The sequence below is a fragment of the Cydia amplana genome, chromosome 4, assembly GCF_948474715.1.
Source record: "Cydia amplana chromosome 4, ilCydAmpl1.1, whole genome shotgun sequence".
NCBI classification, from domain to species: Eukaryota; Metazoa; Arthropoda; class Insecta; order Lepidoptera; family Tortricidae; genus Cydia; species Cydia amplana.
In genome coordinates, this window is record NC_086072.1 from 5068006 (window position 1) to 5080424 (window position 12419).

Here is a 12419-nt window from a genome sequence, read left to right on the forward strand (position 1 = left end):
ATAAAGAATTGTAGTTTTCATACCTATTAAATTGTTACACGTGTTTAAAATGGCAAATTCCATGAACATCACATCAAACATCACACGAAAACTATTATTATATTTTCAGGGCAGGCCTCAGACTCTAAGCTAAATCTTACTAGATTAAATGGCTCGATAGGAAAAAAGCGGCCAAGTGCGAGTCGGACTCGCCCATGAAGGGTTCCGTATTTAGGGGATTTATGACGTATTAAAAAAAAACTACTTACTAGATCTCGTTCAAACCAATTTTCGGTGGAAGTTTGCATGGTAATGTACATCATATTTTTTTTTTAGTTTCATCATTCTCTTATTTTAGAAGTTACAGGGGGGAGGACACACATTTTACCACTTTGGAAGTGTCTCTCGCGCAAACTATTCAGTTTAGAAAAAAATTATATTAGAAACTTCAATATCATTTTTGAAGACCTATCTATAGACACCCCACACGTATGGGTTTGATGAAAAAAAATATTTGAGTTTCAGTTCTAAGGGGAACCCCCAAAATTTATTGTTTTTTTTTCTATTTTTCTGTGAAAATCTTAATGCGGTTCAGAGAATACATCTACTTACCAAATTTCAACAGTATAGTTCTTATAGTTTCGGAAAAAAAGTGGCTGTGACATACGGACAGACGGACGGACAGACAGACAGACATGACGAATCCATAAAGGTTCCGTTTTTTTCCATTTGGCTACGGAACCCTAATAAACACGAAAACATGTCTAATTTTAATTTAATTTTTTAATTGTATATCGTTACCCTGCAGGTATCGTCTTGGGTCGTCCCATTCGTTTTTCGTCAAGTTCTTAAATTAGTCCTATTCTGCTTTCGTCACGCATTCTACATTGAAAGCCACGGACGATTGTGACGCATATCACATCAGCAATATACTTAATTTTAGTTTGAAATTGCTAGTGATATAACCGAGGGATTTAACTAGCAAAATTTTAAACGGAAGTATACTTTCAGAGTTATTGAAGTAAAACCCGCGAAATCTTCCGTCGCAAGTTTCGCGCGGCGCCTTATTTTTTGTTCCTTTCTAATTACTTTATAAAAAGCGTTATTTAGAGTAGGTACCTACAGCTTGGCTAATAGTGCATTGTATAAGTAATAGTAGGTATTTAGTATTAAATATTATTAAGCTAAAACAATGCGAATATAAGTACTTTGCTTTCAAAGTTTAACTTTAATATTGAAATGAACTTTCAAGAGGCCGATAAGAGAGTTAGTTAATACAATTTCCATCATTTTCTCAGTATTAAATAATTAACACCACTAGCCCGAGCAAGGCGAAGAGTTTAATAAGTTTCTTCGCAGTTTTTATTAAATTTAAATGCATGACTTATCAGATCCCAATTTGAACGCGTATTTCTAGACTATCCCAGGCGTTTAAATTAAATAATGATGATCAGCACAAAGGGAAAACGTGGGAAAAATCGAGGCCAATGCATGTAACGACGAGTTAATCCAAATATATTATAACTAGCGACCCGCTCCGGCTTCGCACGGGTTAACAAATTATACATAAACCTTCCTCTTGAATCACTCTATCTATTAAAAAACCGGCCAAGTGCGAGCCGGACTCGCGCACGGAGGGTTCCGCACCATCAACAAAAAATAGAGCAAAACAAGCAAAAAAACGGTCACCCATCCAAGTACTGACCCCGCCCGACGTTGCTAACTTCGGTCAAAAATCACGTTTGTTGTATGGGAGCCCCACTTAAATCTTTATTTTATTCTGTTTTTAGTATTTGTTGTTATAGCGGCAACAGAAATACATCATCTGTGAAAATTTCAACTGTCTAGCTATCACGGTTCGTGAGATACAGCCTGGTGACAGACTGACGGACGGACGGACGGACGGACGGACGGACGGACAGCGGAGTCTTAGTAATAGGGTCCCGTTTTTACCCTTTGGGTACGGAACCCTAAAAAACCGCATCAAAATCCGTTGCGTAGTTTTAAAGATCTAAGCATACATAGGGACAGACAGACAGCGGGAAGCGACTTTGTTTTATACTATGTAGTGCTTTGCGTCATTTCTTTAACTTCAATAGAACAACATTAACAACATTTAGTAACGTTTATTAACCATTTTAATTTAATGATTCGAACTTTATTGTCCGCTTTATCCAATGAATAATAAATATAATAATTTTGCATGTTAAGTACTTTACTTACACAAATTTTCTGTTGCCAATTTTGGCATTTAACTTAATATTTTGCTTTTAGCATTTAAATATTGTTTAAGCCGAAATGGCTTAATCACTTTTGAAGGTTTTTGGACCAGGAATATTTTACGCTCAAATTAACAATTTCATATTGAATAAAAGTTGTGTAAATGGAAACAGAAATTATTGAGCTGCGGCAAAGCCATAAAGAATGGTTATTCTTATCTGAGCCCATTGAGTAAATCTTCCTGTTATGAGTGCTTTTTATGGGATAAGAAAAACTCTTGTTTTGAGTTATATTTAATAATGTTATAGAATTTTGCCATCATAACTTAAAAGGTAAGTTCATAAAAGACTGCAGTCTAAGTTATATACAACGCATTAAAATGACAACGTGGTTACGTTGACTGATGCCTACGCCACAGAATAAATAATAGCACTAAGTACAGAAGACTCACTCTCTGACAAAACGCGTCTGTTACGATCAGCACAGATATGGCCGCTAGGTGGCGACAGCGCCACGCGCGGCTTATGGCTTTCCCCAAAATTGTTGTTGATGTACTTTTAGCTACCTGTAGCAAAGCGACGAAGTCGTGGAGTGAGACACGCCTGCCTACGTCCACAGATGTATCAAAAATAGACAATTGATGTCCGTAGAAACAGTCATAGCTAGAACTCGTGTTTAAATATTTCGAGGAGTAGTGCAAAGTATTTTTCACCTCAGCAGCTCGAACAAGGGTACTTTGCTACTTAAAAACAGTGAGCAAAATCGCATTTTGCTCACTGAGTGAGACAAAATGAGCAAAATGCGATTTTGCTCACTCAGTGAGCAAAATGCGATTTTGCTCACTGTTTTTAAGTAGCAAAGTACCCTTGTTCGAGCTGCTGAGGTGAAAATTTAATTGTTGGTATATCTTAAGAAAACGTGAGTGAATAGAGGTAAGTGATGAAGAAGGAATACATTTTTCGGGTTCTCTAATATGTTCTCACTGCTGAGGTGAAAAATGTTGTGTACTACACGAGATCAAAGTTATTTACATCTCGTGCGCTTTTGAGTCCCTTACTACGCTCAAGATTCTAAATTAGATTCACTCGCTACGCTCGTGAATCTATTATAGAATCTTTCGCTTGCACGGGACTCAAAATAAGCACTCGAAGAAATATCAAACTTTGATCTCTTGTTGTACAAATAACTATTTTCAATTACACAGTACCTAACAAAAATCGGTCATTTGAATTTGTTAAATCTGAATCGAAATGAAGTACTGATAATTTTGGCAAATTTTGAGGTTAACCACAAAAACCACAATCCAAGAAAGGCAAAAAAATCATAATCAAGGAATTCAAACGTTAAATTAGTTTCTTTATCACATACTTGGCTTGCTAGCAACAATATTGTTGTGCCTGGTCTATAACGAAAACATCTGTGACCCTACGTAGAGCATTGCGAAACGAACGTAGAGTGAATACTAATTTTGTTTGGCACATCCTCTCCAACTTGTAATTATTTTAGTAAGAATAGAATATAATAGACACGGTGGCTGAATAGCAAACAGTTACAGAATTCCAACGAATCTCTGCTCATACCTATGCTGTAGGGTTGCCAGATCGAAAGGCGCTATTATCGGGAAAAAATATATTGTTTCGGGATTTTGGGCCTTAAGTCGGGAAAAAAAACATTCAAATTAAATTAATTGTATTAAAAACTACAATATTTTACATTATTGGCACTACGTCAGCTGCTCTGCCCAATCACGCCACGCGCGCGCGCTGTCGGGCTCGACGCGGGTCGCTTGCTCGCTCGACGACAGTTCGAAACTTGAAATTATTGTTTTATAATGTGAAGCTGTTTTTCGGGACAATTTTCACTTTGTCGGGAATCGGGACAACATGCTAAAAATCGGGAGAATCCCGCCGAATCCCGACCATCTGGCAACCCTATGCTCATCTGTCAAATTGCAGTTCTGTTTTCAGGTACTTAGTTCTGTTCATGACATGATTTATCATTTTAAAGGTAAGTACGTCCGATTCTAGTGAATGTAGCGCTCTTATTGCGCAGACATAAAGCTTTTTCCTTTCGACTTTTGCCGATTCCGCGTCGATATATATGGGGAGACCCTAAGGATATTCTCAAACCAAGACTGAACTAAGGTCATTTACGAGTACATATACAAGAGACTAGTTAAACTTAGGTGACCGTGGGCGGTTGTGCGAAGCACAACGTCCCTGAAACCGGCGATGGCTACCGTAGCTACTGAGATAGGTGAAGCAGTGTCTTTCGGCTAATATGAACAGTCGTATTAGCCGGAAGACTTCTACTTACCTATCACTTGTTGCTTCATTTGATTCCGACTTCTCTAACTACTAGCCTAACCCGACTTAACGGAGCTTATACTTTATTTGGTAATATGTATACATTTTATGGTAATCATAGTGGTTTTTTAGGGTTCCGTACCCAAAGGGTAAAAACGGGACCCTATTACTAAGACTCCGCTGTCCGTCCGTCCGTCCGTCCGTCCGTCCGTCGGTCTGTCACCAGGCTGTATCTCACGAACCGTGATAGCTAGACAGTTGAAATTTTCACAGATGATGTATTTCTGTTGCCGCTATAACAACAAATACTATAAACAGAATAAAATAAAGATTTAAGTGGGGCTCCCATACAACAAACGTGATTTTTGACCGAAGTTAAGCAACGTCGGGCGGGGTCAGTGCTTGGATGTGTGACCGCTTTTTTGCTTGTTTGTTGTTGATGGTGCGGAACCTCCATGCGCGAGTCCGACTCGCACTTGGCCGGTTTTTTTTAGTTTAGGTATCATAGTGGTTTTCCGGGTCAAGGTCCGGGTCCAGGTCCGGGTCCGGGTCCGGATCCGAGTCCGGGTCCGAGTCCGAGTACGGGCCCGAGTCCGGAGTCCGGGGCCCAGTCCAAGTCAAAATCGAAATTCAAAATCACAAAACGTGTACTATGCGTCGTTGAAGAGTTCTGTTCTGATCATCATCAGCAGTTCCACTTCATCAAGTGTCACTTTTTTGAATGTATATGCTTGATTTGTTGATAAAAACACAAAAATCACTATATGTATATGTATAAAAACTTAACTTGCTTAACAAACATAACGAAGAGGACAAATCGTCAAACGTGTACTATGCGTCGTTGAAGAGTTCCGTTCTGATCATCATCAGCAGTTCCACTTCATCAAGTGTCACTTTTTTGAATGTATATGCTTGATTTGTTGATAAAAACACAAAAATCACTATATGTATGCCTTTAAGATTTGAGGAGTTCCCTCGATTCCTCATGGATCCCATCATCAGAACTAGGTTTTGACAAAAATGGGACCAATCTGTATGCATATACATACAATCAAAAAAAATTTTCAAAATCGGTCCAGTAATGACGAAGATATGGAGTAACAAACATAAAAAAAAATAAAAAATAAAATAAAACATACAACCGAATTGATAACCTCCTCCTTTTAGAATTGGAAGTCGGTTAAAAAGAAGAGTAAGTATTTACTTTGTATACATAGATAGTTTTTTTTTAAATGTCCAAATTTAACGAATAATTCTTACCTTAAAACTCCCAATGAAGCCCATCTATTTAGTCAAAGGAGTCCACTAAGTACAGGTATAAAGTTTACCCAATTTTCTAATATTGTGCAGACACCAGAAAAGATAGATTCCTGTAAGCATTTCTGATACTTACCTACAAATATTTACAAAAGGCATCGTCATCGTTTATTACCTAAACCATAAAATGCAAAATTGCTGCAAGAAAAATTCCGATAATTTATTTAACAAAACAAGCAAATGAAAAAACCTTTTACCTTTTTTACCTGCCTGTAAACATAGGAATTCAATACGATTTCCTGCCACGATTGCGGTTCCGCTATAAAAATCATCAAAACCGTGGGGAAGCGTGTTGAATGTTGTTCTGGCAAATATGTATTTATGTGCGGTGGACCAGTAATATAATACATGTACCAGTAGTATAAGAATTAACAGCAACAGGCAGGAATAAATTGGAATTAAAAGGCAACTACAATGCCAAGCAGCAACAATGTCAAGTTACCATTATTGTCGTATAAACTTTATAAAGGCTATAGAGCTAATTTCGCTCGGACTCGAGCTAAGAAAGCCATTATCTGAGCGTCGGTAATAAGAGGCTGCAGCGAACATGCAAAATGGCCGAATTGTCCATCTGGGCACTCGGCCAAAGGGTTGTTACTCTACATACTTGCAAGTTTAATAACTGCCTTTACGCGCGAAAGTTTCTAGGTGTTCAGTTTAGTTAGGTTAGGTTAGTTAGGTTAGGAACATTTTGACTTAGAGTTGATTGTGCGCCTTTTGGATTTGACCGCTTTTTTTTATACCACGTCGTCGGTGGCAAACAAGCATACAGGCCGCCTGATGGTAAGCAGCGTATGGACGCCTGCAACTGCAGAAGTGTTACATGCGCGTTGTCGATCCTTTAAAAACCTGTAGGTACACTCCTTTTTGAGGAACCCCATACTGAAGGACTTGACTGGCCTCTGACATTTACAAACATAGGTAAGTATGTGTGCTTGTTACTGAATAAATATATCAACAGGGTGGCCCAAAAATACGTTAAAATTGGCATTTTGTAAAATATTTTACGAATAAATGTAACAACAATGTTAAAAAAATTATTATTTAATGGTTTTGGCCCAACTGTAATGTTTAAAAAAAGCCAAGTATAAGATTATAGAAAGCAAGTCTTATTATCTTGGTGCATCATGGTGCGACTGCCATTTGGCAGCACGGTCCGTACTAACCTAACTCGACGTTCTGAAATGCAAATGCAGCCGCTAGTCTTAATTTAATTCGCGTGATCCGGCCACTGGTGATTGCCTCTCCCGCTGATTTACACTAGGGGCCCTATTCAAACCGTTTACAACACAATTAATAGTAAATATAGTCATATACAGTATAGGTAGGTACATTTCACGGTTTATAGCATTAAATGCGCGCGCGAGCGCACGTTCAAAAATTCAAGGTCTGGTAATAGTAGTTTATGCAACAGTGATATAATAAGGGTTCTTAAAATTCAAGGGTCGAAGTTACAAAACGAGACGTGGTCGAGTTTTGTAAAAAAAGACCCGAGAATTTTAAGAACCAATTATGAGCTGTTGCATACATTACTTTTTCTATGACAGCTGCAGCAAAAAAAAAAAAAAGAAAAAGTTATTATTAAAAAAAAAAGAGTTATTATTAAAAAAAAAGAGTTATTATTTAAAAAAAATTGAGTTATTATTTAAAAAAAAAAAGAGTTATTATTGTAAATGAAAACATACCTCTTTCAATCAAGATGATCGGAACTTGTATCTTTAAAAAAAATAAAGCAGTTGTATTATACTCATAAGATGACTGCTAGCAGTCATCTTATGAGCCTATAGACAAAGCATTCAAATGACATTGCTTTAGATATCACTGTCAGTCATTTAATTGACACATTTAAGTGCTGGAGTAGAAAAAATATGTATTAAATAAATTGAAATTATGTTGAATATCGAATATCTAATATAGAAAAAGCATTAGTATATAAGCTCCAAAATAAATGTAAGTACTACATATAAATCAAATAGGCTGGTCACTAAGTAATCAACGTTAAATTTTTGACTATATTTTGTAGTAAGGACTATACTCGTATTTACCAGAGTTTACGCCATTTACGGTATCTGAAATGCGGTAATTGATTGGAATCGTATTAACTTATGCGTCCTGATTGCGCTTAACATGCAGCCTGTAGAGTACCTACGACTCATTAACCATCGTGTCATATCAGCCGGATGACGTCCAATTGGTCGACATAAGCCCCCCGAATTATCTCTTCAGTGGGTAAGTACTCGATTCAGAATTTAATTCATTCGAAACCCAAAAACAGCGCCGTTTTTAGGGTTCCGTTGTAGTAGTTACATATAAGGAGAGGCATGCGATATGACTCTTCTCCATATTAGGTTAGGAATGTACTCCATATACGAAGAGTCATGTAAGATGACTCTCCTCTATACATATAAGGAATGGAATTTAGATCAAGCTACTGGACACCTTTCACGTGTAAGCCGGGGAGGCTTTTCCTAAATTCCCTAGTTTATATATATACTAGTTCTAATGAATAAATGACAGTTTTACTCGACAGTCCTGTGTTTCACTTTTGTCTTGGGTCTTGGGTCCCATCCTTCCATGGCGACCCTGCCAGTTGCGTAAAGTATATCCCATGCTTACAGTAAACTAAGAACCGTTATAGTTTCGACACGTCCGTCTGTCTATCTCTTCGTCCGTGGGGTTGCTCCGTGATCGTTAGTGCCAGGAAGCTAAAATTTGGCTAGAAAGTAGATCGTTTGTGCGAGGAAGTTGAAAATAAATCATTGTAAAAACACGTACGGATATGAGCAAAGGAATCAAACTTAATTTAAATATTTCGTATACAATGCCAACATTTTGTTTTTAAGCTGTTATTAAAATGTGTCGAATACTACCCCCGTGCTGTCGCCAATTCGGCCGGCGAGCTGAATGGATGGCTTTGTTAAACTGCTTGAGACGTTAATGCCCTTTAGCCGACGATCGCAAACTTTGCAAATTCACAATATGTACACCAAACGATAAATCGTAGTGATGTATGAAACGGACAATGCCAGATAACCAGAAAGGTCGCCGGAATTAGACATAGAAGTAATGAAAATAAAAAGTATGAAGTTTTACAAATGTAGTGTTATTTATTTTATTCATAATACTTGCTTGTTGACTAGTATTCATAATGTTGTTTGAAGAAACTGATTATTTATAAATTATAAACTTATTATATATATATATGTACATTGGATGCAAAATAAAGAAATTTATCTCTATTTTGTAAAATTACGAGAAGATGCAGACATCTTCAGCGCGAGGCAGAGGCTCCAAGGTCGCGCAAAGCGCGGAAGGTAAGTGCGCGCACCTCACGGGCACTCAGGAATACGTCGTGGCCGCGCTCCAGAACCAGCTTGATCTCGGTGTTCATCAGCGAGTCCATACCCAGCTCGACCAGCGTCTCAGTCTCATTCACCTTGTCCACGTTGGTGATACCTGCGGCGTCGAATCAACATATTTAGGACAATATATTAAATAAGTAATCCCACAACACAAGCCTTCTTGAGCTTACTGTGGGACTTAGTCAATCTGTGTAAGAATGTCCTATATGTCCTAATCATAGTACAGACAAATAAACAAAGGACAATAATATACATCGGTTTAGCAACTTGACTTAGGTATAACTTAGTTGGGAAATCATCTAAGATGCCAACGATAAAAAGGGCAAATAATGAAGCATTTTAACCGCCGCACTTTTGTCGAAACATTTTTGACGAATTAACTTTAAACTTGTACAGCATTTTTGGGTATTAGATTGACCTATCAGACAACGACATTTTATGTCAGTTGTACCAACAAATTTTTTATCCAGTGATTTGAAATGAAATAAACGCTTCACTAAAAATAAACGTGTTACTGCGTTTTAACTATGATCGACTGTCTTGTTATTGTCTATGATTCTATAAACAAACGAATGAGCTGACAGTGACAGCCGTCCTTCACTCCATTCTGGAACTAAACACGCGAAACATGTACTCTTTACGTTAATTAATATAAATAGTAAAATTACAATAAAAACCATGTGTGTGGAGTAGATATGAGCGCCGATAGGCATTTAGCCGGCGGCGGCGCGCCGGTCAAAATTGGTCGGCGGCGGCGGCGAATCGGCGGCGTGGCCTTGAAACACCTTCGATTAATGAAAAAAAGAATTCAAACCAAAATTTTACCGAAAAAACGTGTTTTTGCTGTAAGGAAGTTATAAAATACATGCATTTTTTTTCAAGGATAATTTATTGAATAATGGTAGGTACGAAAAAAGTTTTATATCGTATAAACTGTGGATATTCAAGCGGTATCGCGCGGCATCAGAGGCGGTCTTAATCTTGGCGAGGTTCTGGCCGGAAGATCTTAGCGAGGCCCTTATCTTTTGTGCTAAGTTAAAAATTGCGGATTGACTGTATCAGGGAAACGTCTTGTCGACAGTCCAAAGAAAATCGAGCTCCGTCATTAACCAACATCGACCCAACAAAACCGATTTATGTCAAAAAGTGACGCCCAAGGCCGAGCTCCATGTAACAACGAAGACTTGATTTCGACGCCTCCCAATGCGAGGCCAGAGGATGAGCTGCAGGTAAGCATACAGCTAAGAATCGAACGCCAAGTGTAAGCTTGGCTGACGGCCGAACGCCTGGAGCGCCGATTGCGGCGCGCTTCTGTGCGAGGCCGAGCTGCAAGAGAGTAGAGCGAGGGTGCAGGCCGATAAAGACTGAAGCCAGGATAGTGATAACGATCTGGAGCTTTCCTGCGGGCGCATTCGTGCGACGCTAAAGGCCGTGCTGCAATGGAGCTAAGATCGGATAAGGACCGATGCTCAAGCGTTTTAAAACAGGCCGAAAGTTGAGCTCCAAACAGGGCCAAAAACATGCAGGTTCAGATAGCGGTTTAATTCCATGCGAAGCGAGCAAAGCTTGAAATTTGAACAGTGGCCAAGTTTAATAGAGACCCGATTCCGACGCCCTTCCGTGCGAAGCCAACGGCCGGACATTTGGACGTGGAAACGCTTAATATCTCAAAATTAACCCCATTTTATACCTCTTAAAGACGTTTAACCATGCTTGCAATGGTTAAATTCGCGGTAAATGACGGATGGTTAGCTAGCAAAATTAGTTATGAATTGGATCGGTAAATCAAAGATGTGGATTCGAGTCTCACATTAGCCAGAGTTGATCACAGTTAATTTTTTCATTGTGATTGACATACCTATGTAATTGTAATGTGGAACGTCCCACAATAAAAATGGAAGGAAATCAGTATGTTTATTACAAGCATATTGATGTTAAAATTGATATTAAATAATTTCGTTTCCCCAAGACTAGTAGCGCGGTTACTAGACAGATAAGTTTGCATTTGCCTTCGATATTTTTGAATGATATGAAATATCTTTTGAATGCCTATAAACTATTCGAAGTGGCGCCGTTAATGATCTAAACTCGATTAAAAATATATTATCTGATTCTTAAAGTAGTAGTAACTACCAAGGTCACGCCGATGCCACGCCGATAGCGCAGCGTCGGCGGCGGCGGCGCGAAAATTTTGTCGGCGGCGGCGGCGCGCCGGCGCGGCGCTCATATCTAGTGTGGAGTCATCAATCTTTGAATCCAATTATCCGTAAACATCCACACGCTGCAAGCCTCAATTCATTATTAACCGTTTGTCTTAATCTTTCGTTTTGAATCAGTATTTCTAAGAAAGGGATTAAATATAGAACTAATTGAGGTTTGTATTTTTTATGAAAGAGGGGTAAGTGCGTACCTAGGATGTCGGCGACGGCCTGCAAGAGGTCCTCTAGCGTCTGGTCAGTGGCCCGTCCTTTATCGCCAATGACCGTGGAGGCGGTGACGGCATGCGGCAGCGACAGAAACACGCCCAGCGTCTCTAAAACTGAGCTGATGGTCTGCGTCCTCATGCCACCGATCTCGATGTCGCGGTAGCCGATAATGTCAACGATCATGCCCACGTCGCCGATAGCGCCCCATTGGACAGCTAGGGCTGGAAACCCGTCCGCGTGCCGCTGCTCGCAAAGTCGCTCCATAGCGCTATTGGCGAACCCATAAGCATTCATTCCGTAGGCACCGCGGCCAGAGGATACTGATGAGAACGCCACAAAGTACTCGAGATCAGGCGCTAGCTCGCGCGATGCCGCATCCAGCTCACGAGTCGCTGCCAACACCATTAGTAATTATCATTATACATGTACTTACGCATAAAAAAAGCATTTACTGGTAACAACAACTTTTTGTGGCTGTACTTATTATAGTACAGTACAATACAATACAAATGTTCTTTATTGCTCACCAATATGAATAAATCAATGTTGACGTACCATACAAATATATAAATGAAATAGTCGTCAGCAGTTAAGGACATTGAGTAATAATTCCTAATCTGAACGGTAACTTTCTAAATGGAAACTTGCATAAGATTCTTCTCATGAAACTTTCCAGCCAGAAATCCTTGGAAATTCCGAGAATGTTCTTAACTTATTAAACGCCAAGAACATCTAAAGTCGTGGTTCCTTATCGTGCCCACACAGCCCACAGCGCCAAGGACAACTACATAGGACAACTATAGGTATGG